The sequence below is a fragment of the Rhipicephalus sanguineus genome, chromosome 11 (assembly GCF_013339695.2).
Source record: "Rhipicephalus sanguineus isolate Rsan-2018 chromosome 11, BIME_Rsan_1.4, whole genome shotgun sequence".
Taxonomy (NCBI): domain Eukaryota; kingdom Metazoa; phylum Arthropoda; class Arachnida; order Ixodida; family Ixodidae; genus Rhipicephalus; species Rhipicephalus sanguineus.
Genome location: NC_051186.1, coordinates 23007137 through 23017987, shown reverse-complemented (window position 1 = coordinate 23017987; position 10851 = coordinate 23007137). Strand labels below are relative to the sequence as shown.

At 49.0% G+C, this 10851-nt stretch overlaps 1 protein-coding gene across 1 annotated transcript in view; it reads left to right on the top strand.

Annotated features, from left to right (window-relative positions):
* The first annotated feature begins 3677 nt into the window (after positions 1 to 3677).
* LOC119374021 (bone morphogenetic protein 2) overlaps positions 3678 to 10851 on the top strand; it is a 56806-nt gene continuing 49632 nt past the window's right edge. The window contains exon 1 of the mRNA XM_037644074.2: positions 3678 to 4091. The gene's annotated coding sequence lies outside the window, so the exon portion shown is untranslated. The remainder of the gene's footprint in view (positions 4092 to 10851) is intronic.

Sequence of the window (10851 nt, the reverse complement as noted above, 5' to 3'; positions counted from 1 at the left end):
GTAAGCGATGTTGATAGCTCCTACGCTTACAAGGTATGCTAACATAGCTTTATTCGCTAACTAGTTGAAGGCAGCGCAGCGCAGAGCCCTACGATTTGTATAAAACAACTTCAAGCGCACCGACTTGGGTGCAGGAACGAACAGGGCTCCCGCTCTGGATGAAATCCACATTGGGCCCAGGATGAAGTTAACTGTAAAGGTAAGAAAAGAAAAATGCCTGCCCCTAAAAAAATATTTTCTGATCTCAGCCGCCGAAAACAGTTTTTCGCCATTACTGCAATTTCTGAAGTTTGAGCGTATTTCTTCTTGGTCACAATATCTTTTCACAACAAAGGGCAACCCCATGAGCGTCTTATCTCTGTTTACAGAAGAGTGCGCACCATTGCGTGCATAAGTGCCCTTGTTTGTGAATTTGTTCGTGTCCGATCAATGCGTGACATTTCTTGGAGTGAGACAGGTCTCCATTTATCTCTCTTATTCAGAGCTGCATCGCAACACGGTCACGACATCAACAGACTGCACGGGGCCACCGCAGCGCCGAGGCTCGGTAACCGTCCATGGCTCTACAACAAATAAACGCATCCTGAAAAAAAAAAGAGAGAGAGAAAAGAAAACTTGACTTATTGGTGCGGGAAATGCACTCTCTCGTCGACGTACATAAAAGGAGCCTTGTGGAGAGACCACCGGCGGTCACTTGATGCGTGAGGCCAAATGCTTAGCCATTCGCCCGGAGTAAAGAAACGACGCGTTTGAGTCGTACATTTGTCGCCGTGAGAGTAGTGAATTCTTCCATTGGGTGACAGGGGAGAGCCCCGAATATCAGATGCTTATAAATGCCGCCGCCAGCAGCTTTAGACTTTGGTGCGCAGCGCCTTGCGTACGTAATCGACTAGTCACCATTCCGCATGCATCAAACGCGAGCCGCTCTTTGGGCATTTTGAAAACAGCTGTTTCGTGTGGATTTAATTTGGACTGCAATGATTGAGTCTGTCACCGCAGCTGCGCCCCTAAGTACCCATGTATAAACAAATCAACGTCACATCAAGCGCCGCGCGTCACCACACAGCCTGCTCATATCCCTTACAATAACATTGAGTGGACCACCCAGTGACCATCTATTACCATTCGCGCTCTAGTAACATTTCTTAATAGACCGTCTAAAGGCCTCCTTCATACTGTGGTATAAAGGCTGTTTTATGTAGACCATCTAAAGGCCTTCCTGACGTACAAAGACTCTTCTAAATACACGCGCATTTACAAGCACTACTTTGAATGTACCGTGACAAGATGACTTAGCTTTGGCTAAGGACGAGACGTCACGATTTTGAGGCATCGCAAAAGGGGCGTTTCTAGTTCCCTTGGTTTGCAGTGTTAACGCTCTGCACACACCGGAGCCAGATAACACGTATAAAATATTTTACTTGGAAGTTTTCTTCACCCAGCATCTGCAAGCCAGCCCCACCGCAATAGAAATTATCCCGACCAGTCAAGACAGTTCAAACAACTCATCGTTGTTTATATACGCACCCCTCGTGCTAGCGACGTGACGTCAGGCTGTGAATACAGGTCACTGCGAAGCCACCCCCTCGACATCGAAACCGTAAGCGGCGTTAGAAATATATTCAGTGCATTACCAGGCACCGCGATACCCTTTTTGGGGGTTCTCGACATCAGTGTTTTTATTGAGAGCAATAATCCGAAAACATTTAAAATTCGCGTCAGTAACCCCACTTCCCTATAAAACGCTTATGTCATGCTCTTGACACACACACACATTTCCTGTTGCTACTGATTACGCCTATGTTCCTCCCAATACACACACATATTGGGAGGAACATAGGCGCAATCCAATACCTTAGAGAGTGATGCATCTACCGACGAGCACGAACACAGATGTAACATTAATATTGCATCCATGCAACGGCTTTATACGGGAAAGGTGTACGTGTGACGTACGCATACGACTCGGGAAGCAAAACATGGCCGATGGCGTACCATTCCTTCCAGTTTTCTCTTATCCCTATGCTAGCGGAAACCCTTTGCTGCCCAAAAAGGTGGCGCCTATCTCGTTGACCATTTATTGAACACTCCCAAAAAAGTATCACTTAGAATGCCTCTCTTTAGTGTGCTCTTTTGCCATTGGTCGCAACCGGGTATATGTCCGGCATCCCGAAATATTCTCGTACGAACCGAAGCTGACACATTTGCGGCTGTATACGTCATCCTTTCAGGCACTGAATGTGCGATGCGCATGCTCATAAACTGTAGAAGCCAAGCACGAGGTTGCCAACCGTCAATAGACTGGTGTCATGGGCTGTTAACTTTTGTATCGCTAACAGTTAAACGAACGGTAGACGCGTGAAAGCTGTTGGGTTGGTGCGTACATTGCATGGTGTGGGGAACTAAATTCGGGTCACGTGCGTGAGCTCTGACCTGGCCGACCAGGTAGAACGGGCGGCTAAGGCCCTCGACTAAGGCTCCTCCCATTCAAATAACTTATGCTCAATTAAAGTCTTCCTGTTCTTTGTGTGTCGACTGTTGTACGCTATTTCTTCTCCCATTCCTTCTGCAAAATGGCATGATCTTGTTTGGCATTAATTTGCTCTGTGAAATGTCCGCCTCGAAGGTTTCGTGTTCGAGAAGCCGGCGCTGAAGAAGAACGAATCAAGGTCATCGCGATGGGGTCGTCATGGCATCCTCGGAGCTGGATTAGTGAAGCTTCTGATGTCTGAGCATTCTTTAATCGCCCATGTCGTTGCTACTACAGGGACACTGAAGCGGAACAATAAGTTTTCACTGACAAGCCATACTCAGAAAGAACTCTGTCCTTGTGAACCATCGTAGATTTATTCGCGAGACAGAATGCAGGTCAACGTTTCGTTTTTAAATTTCACGCCGAAAGCTCAGCACGTGCACGTCAGCGTGACGTCACGGATTTCAATGCGTCTCTTTCGTATTTTGGCTAAATTGGCCCAGAGAAATTTCTCTAAAACTTGGTATGCTTAGTGTATGGCCCCCTTCATTTTTACCGATTAAGAATAATGCGGGCCCTAGTAGACACTGTCAAAATCTATGACATCACGGCGATTGGTGCGGGAACTAGACGTAGGAGTCGCCACCCGGCTTTTCTTTCTGCTCGTTTTCTCGCTTATCAAGCATCCTCTCGCGGCAATGGCGGTGATTTTGGCATTGTGAAAGGGCGATGTACTAATACGAAAAAAAAAAGTGGTTTTTCTCTTCGCTTGAACTGTTCAGCGTTCAGACACTTGTGTCCCTTGATCTCGGATGGGCAATTGCGGCAGTTTCTTGAACCTCCGAGACGCAATCGAGGTTGTTGTGGAAGGGCCGCCACCGCTAAAAGAGCCCCGTGGTTGCGACGCATGAATGAGCACCCTTTCAAGGTTGCCATACCACCGAGAGCTCCATCTGTCTCGCGATGGGGGACGGCGCCGCATTGTTTGGAGCAGACGATGCCTATCTGAGGAAGAAGCGTTCGGCCCGTCGGCAACGTGGCGTCGTCTGCACCGGAAGAAACTCCCTTTCCTTCTGGGAAAAGCGCTCGTCTTCGAGATCTCTTGGCGCCGGATGCTTTTTATCTCGTCCGCTCTCCTTGCGGGAAACCTGTTTGCGCAGAAGCGCAGATGTGCGCATGCGTAGCGCGTCACTTCTCTCCGTGCGTCGCTTCAAACTCCGGGCGACCCAAGGATGCGCCGTCGGAATGAACGCGGCTGACGACCGCCGCCGCAGCAGACGACGCAGCAAGCAGACGACACGTCACGCACAGCAGCAGCAGGTAACGGTGGCCTGTCAGTCACGAGGGAGGGAGTGCCGCCGTGAGTCCGCGGTTTTTGTACTACGCACGGCGTCTTTGCGAGGCGCCCCGCCTCGACGACGATGATGATGCCCGAGACCTCTCTCCTTGCTCCAGTTGTGTAACGTCTCCGAGGCCATCAGCCGCGCAAGTGTTCGTAAGGTGCCTCCTTCCCTGGCGGATATGATCGTGGAGTGTGCGTGAAAAGTGGGTCATCTGCTGCGCAGAAAGCTGGTCAAGTGTGCGACCGATTGGATTACCGAGAAGACGCCATCATCTGGTAAGACTTGTTTCTCTCACGTGACGGAGTTGACTGGCCACAAGATGGGCCCTCGCGGCTCTTAACCTTATCCCTCGCGAACCTTGACGCCGTAGCAACAACGCCACGATTCTCTCCTTCGGCTTCTTCTTCTTCTTCGTTGGGCTCGTACATCGAGTGTATATATTTTTTTTGCGTCTAGCTCCAAGTGGTTTGTTTCCTAGCCTTCGTCCGGAGAAGAAACTCGTTACAAGTTGAAATAAACGAGTCCTTCCGAATGCATAGCAGAAACACAAACCTTGGACAGTTTTATCGAGCGTTATTCATTCTACGTTTGCGGAATAGCTTCACTTGCGAGCCTCCTCTGGACATCTCGTAGTACAGGCAAAGTCTCGGCGTAAACAAAATATTATCACAGCGGATGCCAGTGCGGCTTGAGTTTCATAAAGCGTGCGGGTCAAACAAAAACATAACGGGAAAGAAGAAGAAGGACGGTTGAGCGCGCTAAGCTGGCTTGCAGAAGACGGCAAGATCAAGTACTACCGTAAATACTGATATTTCGTTGATAATTCATGAAATGAAAGGACAGTGAGCCCGGTTGTGTTACGTCAATCAGCCGAAACGGTAATCATCTCAATACAGTCCAGAACCGTCGAATACTGGAATGATGTGCGTCACCTTGCTTGCTTGCGTGTTTGTTTAATAAAAAAAAATGTTCTGTTTACGCCATATATACTCCGATTCGATAGTCCATTTAGGTAAATAAATAAAATAAGTCGTAGGTCAAGTTAAGCGATGGCCAGGAACGTAGAAAACTGATCTTTCTCCTCAATTAAATTCAATTGTATTCGCGCCGTGTAACAGGAGCGTGATTGTTAATCATATGCACTCGTTGAAAGTACGAGAGAGATGCGAAGGAGCTTCGTCCTTCAATCAGAGCTAAAAGAAAAATATAATAAAGCCATGCTCTGACGGCGGCACTGACAGCGAACTCGATCGACATTCCGATCAAGCAAGCTCGGATCGGGCAGCTGTAGTTTGCGTAGCAGCAGCCCATTCGCACGTGCGGCTATACGATCCATCAAATAATCAACTGCTTCGCTTAATTGCACACTTCTTAGGCAAATGAGCTTTCGCATTTCTCGACGAACCAAAGGCACGCCATTTAGATTCGCTTAAAGCAGCTTAAAGTAAGGAGCACTCAAAGTGTGCGCCTATCTAGCCTGCGGCAGTAAAACAACTAAAGACGTCGTCAAAATGAAGCTTCGTGATAATGTGGTCACCACAGGTTGAATACGCAAACACCGTCGTTATTTTTAACCTGCATTGGCCGCCATTATCGTCTGATCGAGCAACTGGCGCAGCGAAAAGGTTCTCGGATCGTGGCACATTACCGCCACTGCTAAGACAACCCAATCGCTGAAGAAGTTCGAGCACGGCTGTTTTAATGTCGAGGCGAGACAAACGCATTCGGGACTCACATTCAAAGGCGCCGCGCGAGGTAAACAAACGCCCATTAACGGACTGCGTGCAACAAAATGTCACCAATCAAATTCAAGGCGAAGCACATCTCGCTGGCACTGTGCGACGTTTCCCATTTTCTTTCCTCGTGATTTTCAACAGGTGAAAATCGCCAACCGTCTTGGGTCTTTCTTTCTCTCGCAGTGCTGCAGCTGTATACGTTCAGTTTTATTTGCAGCTAGTCCCCAGAATGCTGTTTTCCGGCCGAATCCGCATGGCGTCTTTCGTGTTCTTTCCAGCGTTCGTCGGCCTCTAGAGCTAAAGGGGCTTTGTGTAGAACAGCCCAACGAAAGGACCATCAGGGAAACGCGGCTTAGGAATTCAATTTTCTCCCACTCGGAATTTCCCCGCAATGTGTCGACCTTACGCGTTGTCCAGCAGATCGTTTTTAGTCCGCCAACATCAAGTATTTCAATGAAGCGCCCATAGCAAGTGTTCTGCTTCCCAATTGTTTTTCGCATCGTCGGTAGAACGCATTCTTCAGTTCGGTTCACATTGGGCAAGCACAGTGGTCAAGGCACTCGCTTTCACATCGGGGTTCAAGCGCCAGCCCCAGAAAGAAAACTTGTTTTGTTTATTATATTTCTTTGGTGCGCGCCAGTTGTGGGCTTTTTGAGACACCATCAGCAGCTTCGCAGGTCAGTCGATACAAGCTTCGCTCGAAGAAGCCCTGCTAAGCGGCCACAGTGAGTTTCTACGTGCGCGGTGTGACTTCCTCCTCGCTAAAGAAAGCCTTCGTCGAAGCTGGCTTCGCGGCAACAAGACGCTTCGCGCGGTCAAGCCCAACGGTTCCGCTAGTGCATCGTTTTGCGGCTTGCTCGTGTTTTGCCTGCAAAGGAAATTTTCATCGTGGTGGCTAAACAGAGTCTGCCACCGAGAAGAAGACGTCTGGTGCGACGGCGTTTCTCAACGGTTCTTGTTGTCAGCACGATTTCTCAGCTGTTGCCATCGTATTGGTGCCGCGAATTTCGCGTTTTATTCTATGCGAATTTTCATCCACAAAGCAATGGATTTTCAAGTCTAACGTGAATTTAGACCAAATATTGTTTTGGAATGCCTCGTATTCACAAGACAAGCTGCGTAGGCTGCTCTTGAGTTCGGAGCAGAGTTTTGACGCAAGGGGCGAGACTGTGCCGCCTCGCTGGCGACGCCTTTGGGGAGCCACGCTAGCTTTCGATGTTTGGGTCTTGGGTCAACGCAAGAATGCAAGTGTGGCTTGGGTTCTACGCATGCGCGCTGCTGGCTCGCAAATTTCCAGGGTCCCCAATTATAAAACTCTCTACAAACAATTGACAGCCCACACCCGAGAAGGGTGCCAAATCCTACGTGTGCCTACAAGGACCATAGGAGTGCTCGGCAGGAGCCAAGTTTCACCGAAAGAACACCGCAGTGTATGCAAAAATGAACACCTTCGATCCCTGGCTTTCTGGGGAGCGTCTGTCGGCCGCCCTTATCGTCAAAAAACTGGCATAGCACGTCGTTTGTGTGCATTGCCAGCCAGAAACGGATACGAACGGAGGAAACCGCGAAGGCGAGCCGTTTTCCAGTCCTCGTTTCCCGTCCGTGCTGGGCCCGTATTCTCGGACGATCGCAAAAGGCGATAGTATCGCGTTTGCTGACGTAGAATCTGATGCGTTCAATAACTGAAGAAACACTTCCTGTGACGTCATTGTTGCAACTGGCCGTTGGTGTTACGAATGTCTCACAACACAGGAGTGAACGTGCCGTACGAGCGCGTTTTCGAGCGTGTGCTGGCTTAGTTGCCAGGCGTGGCTGTGGCTACTTGAAATATAGGACGTGTTGAAGGTGCTTTCAACGTTTTTTTGTGTGTGCAATTGTTTAATGCACAGTATAATATTTAAAGGATGCAACTTTGTGTGAAATGTATTTTCGTTGAGAGTTTAACACGGCGTACTCAGAGAGTTCAGCTGTAAAGTGCCGCCGCAGCAATATCGCTTTAACATCTCAACATGTTGCCGGCGAGCGATAAACCACGCGAGCAACGCACGCTTCATGTTCCTGCAACGTTCAAACCACGAAGAAACATGCGCTGGCTAATAACGAGTACTGAAAACACCCCAAGGTAATGCTCGCTGAAAGCTTCAGCGTAAAAAATGCTGCATGCGCACATCCACCGAGGATTGAATAATAGAAACTACCGTCTATGTCACTGAAATGCTAGACTTCACCACCAACCGACGGTGATGAAGTGTGTTCGTTTATTGCAGGGATGTCAGGAGCGCCGTAGAGCACCGTCACGCGTCGACAGAAATATTAGATGGCGCCCTCACTTTTCCGGTTTTGCTCAATAGCCAATCAGCGCGCACCAAAGGCGATACTTTTGCCAGTCTGCTTTTGCGATCGTTTGAGAATACGGGCTTATATTTGAAAAACCTGCACTTTGAGCGATGACGAGGCAGGTTGGACAGAGTAGAAGCAGACCATGATTAGGGCGCATGACAAGAACGGCACCGCACATGGGCGAAGCAAGAAATTTTTTTTCGGGGGGAGGGGATTTGCCCTCAAACGTGTACGTTCGTGGGTATATATATATATATATATATATATATATATATATATATATATATATATATATATATATATATATATATATATATATATATATATATATACAAAATGCGACAAAAAAAATCCGGTGGGCAACGCCAACGCTGCGGCACCAGTCGTGGGAGCCATTTCGCTTCATCTTTCTCAGGTGCACCGAGTTTTTTTCCGTTGGGGGTTCGACCTACTTTATGTACGTTCGTATGTGCGTCAATGTATACACATGCAAAATAGGAAAAAGATCAGTAGAGTACGCATTTGGGCTGGTTGTCCCACTAGAAAGCAGCGCTTAAAAGACGAAGAAAGGACAGCGCCGTGGTCTGTGTCCTCTCTTCGTCCCGCCTTTTCAGCACTGTTTTCTACAAAAAAATTTTCGGGGCGTGGTCGAACCCACCCTTTCCCCCTTTCGCCAGTGCTAGTGACCGAGGCGCTAGTTTCAAGGCTTTGTGCGCGCCTTCCTGCCGCAACACGCCGCACTTTTTGACGGCGTCGCTACCGTGGACCACACGGGCCGTGCGTACCCGAAAGCTACGAGCCAAGCTAGAGTGTACTAGAACAGGGGACGAGCTTCGAAAAGAGAAGCCCAAACAGGGTATATCCGCTTGTGGCGCTGCGATCGGTAGTCTGCAATGTGTCATCGTTTAAGCGGCTCCGCCGAAGTGGCGCAGGGGTAGAATGCCCGCTTGCCACTCAAAAGGCCCGGGTTCGAATCGCAGCTCTATATGGGGGGTTTTTATTCTAAGTGTCACCTATTATAGGTGAATTGGTTTTCCTTTGTTTCTTAAAACTAGCTTCAGTTGCTACGTGTTGCTTCAAAAAGTAACGCAAAATGTGGCATAAAATAGAAGAAATTTGACAGTGAGCTTAATAAAATGCTTTGTTGCGACGGCAGCATGGGCTAGTTGGTGACTTAGAATCGACATATTTGCACAGCATTAAGCGAACGAGGACGTATGAAAGGACGTGTGTAAGGCAGCGCCTGTGTTGTGTCCTTTCATACGGCCTCGTTCACTTAGTGCTGTGCACATATGTCGATACTTTGTTGGGCGTTGGTTCATTATGTAATAGACTGAGCACAAACGGACGAGAAGACACGACGACTACACGAGCGCTCGTGTAGTCGTCTTGTCTTCGTGTGTGTCTCGTCCGTTTGCGCTCAATCTATGACAGAATTGACAGTGAGGATAAATGGATGGATGGATGGATGCGTCCCCTTTATAACGGGGTGGTGACAAGTGCGCCCACCAGGCTTTTCATGTTGGCCTAATACCTCTACTTCCATCAAATCTATCTTACTAAAGAAAAGAAAAACGTAAATTCACAACCCAGTTCTCTGCCCTTTACGGCAGAATGTCCTTATTTTCCCACAACTTATTTTTGCCCTTGGACACGAAAATAAGTAGTGGACGAAAAGATAACTTGCCGCCGGCAGGGACCGAACCTGCGACCTTCGAATAGACATGTGCGCCGGACCCAAAATCACCGGCGGCGGCGCGTGAACGGCGCGGGGTTCATCGGACCGGCGGCGGCGCGGCGCGGGGGGGGGGGGGGGGGGGGGGGGGGGGGGAAGCAATGAATGCGATAAGTACACGCCGTAATGTTACAAGAACGAGGGTAGCAGCTAACTCTTTTTGCTCCGATCTCATTTAATTCTACAAAACGGTGGTGTATGGCAATACGGCCGCTCCCGGGAGAGAAGCGGTTTTCGGTCAGTTTGTCGTATCAGTGGTCCGAGCGCGAAGCAGTGAGTTCACAGCGCCCACAGGGCGTAAGAGGTATACGAGCCGATCCCTGGGGGATGTCTGTCGAAATAGCGCGCGTGCCAGCGCTCTCGACCACGCCCTTATAGTCAAAGTTCACAGTTGCTGCTCGAGTTACGCAGTCCCTTTCCCCAGACATCCCTTCCTGCTCCTTCGCCCAGCAAATGACGGGCGGGGCGTTTCCTTCTGCTTGAGGAGCAATTGACGGCAGGCCTCGCACGCGGGTTGATGTTATTTCGTGTGACGGAAATGGCCAGCTTGTTTCGTCTCTGCTTTAGCCATGCATGTTCCTTGCCAACGCTCGCGAGGTTTTACTCGCGGGTAGAACATACTATGTGCGGAGCGATGTTATCGATTTAGAGTTTATACGGAACATGACGCGACGGTGAAAGCCTGTCCTGAGTGTCCATACAATTGCTAACGCAATAAAAAATATACAAAAAACCGTCGAAGCGGGCTCGCCTTTTTCCTGGAAAGCTGCATCGTCTCCGCTGTAAAGAGTTCGTCCGTTGGAAGAATCATATAATCCGGCGCCTTTTCCATTGGTTTCGTTCTCGCCTTCGATACCCTTCTTACAGGGGACATATCCTCGCCACTTATTTCTTCATAAAGCACGCGTACAATGTCAGCACTAAGCGTTGCACCTATCATGATTTCGCGCTTGTCGGCTACAGTCTATTTCTGCATGCGCGGTCGCAAACGCACAAAATGGAGCGAAATCAGTTATTCACGCACGACAGTCGTGCGAGAGGAGCAAGAGCGGGTGGGCGGCTTCATAGCAAAGCAGTATGGGAGACAATTCACAGCTGTTACTTCTCGTATATGGACCAGTCGAGAGTATGTGCCCTGATGCGTGAATCACTGTTCTGTCATCAGGAAGTGCGCCAAAAGACAAGAAACGCGAAGAGAGAATAGCGCACTCGTTGTTTTTGCTT